At 43.5% G+C, this 425-nt stretch overlaps 1 protein-coding gene across 1 annotated transcript in view; it reads right to left on the minus strand.

Annotated features, from left to right (window-relative positions):
* enpep (glutamyl aminopeptidase) overlaps window positions 1-425 on the minus strand; it is a 23,345-nt gene that overhangs the window by 3,375 nt on the left and 19,545 nt on the right. The gene's annotated exons all lie outside the window — the stretch shown is intronic.

A 425-nucleotide genomic window follows, 5' to 3' on the forward strand; every position in this document is an offset into this window, starting at 1 on the left:
GGAAAGTGAAACCCAAAAGTATTGTCTTGATACTGTCATGCATAAGACCTTTTCTTCTGTCCTGGACTCGGTCTTGACACAGACTCAAACCTCTTTGGACTCGGCCTTGAATTGGACTCAACTAGTCCTGGTCTTGCACTTGAAAAAGGTGGTCTTGACTACAGCCCTGAATGTCTCAGTGTTCAAATATCTCAGCAGGTAACAGCAGGGTGTCCATCTACTATTGGCTCATCTCTGGTGCCATTACAACAGACACAATCATCACAAGGCACAAAAAAATAAATACATTGGGTTGTAGAGCCATGGTGGTGTTTTCTTAGTAACTACACCCCAAACACAAATCTGTGTGAAGCCTGGCATCTCCTAACAAAGACATATTTAATTTAATTGCATTGTCCTAATAATCTGGAACCCCCCCCCCCCCC

This window comes from Etheostoma spectabile, chromosome 20 (genome assembly GCF_008692095.1).
Source record: "Etheostoma spectabile isolate EspeVRDwgs_2016 chromosome 20, UIUC_Espe_1.0, whole genome shotgun sequence".
Taxonomy (NCBI): domain Eukaryota; kingdom Metazoa; phylum Chordata; class Actinopteri; order Perciformes; family Percidae; genus Etheostoma; species Etheostoma spectabile.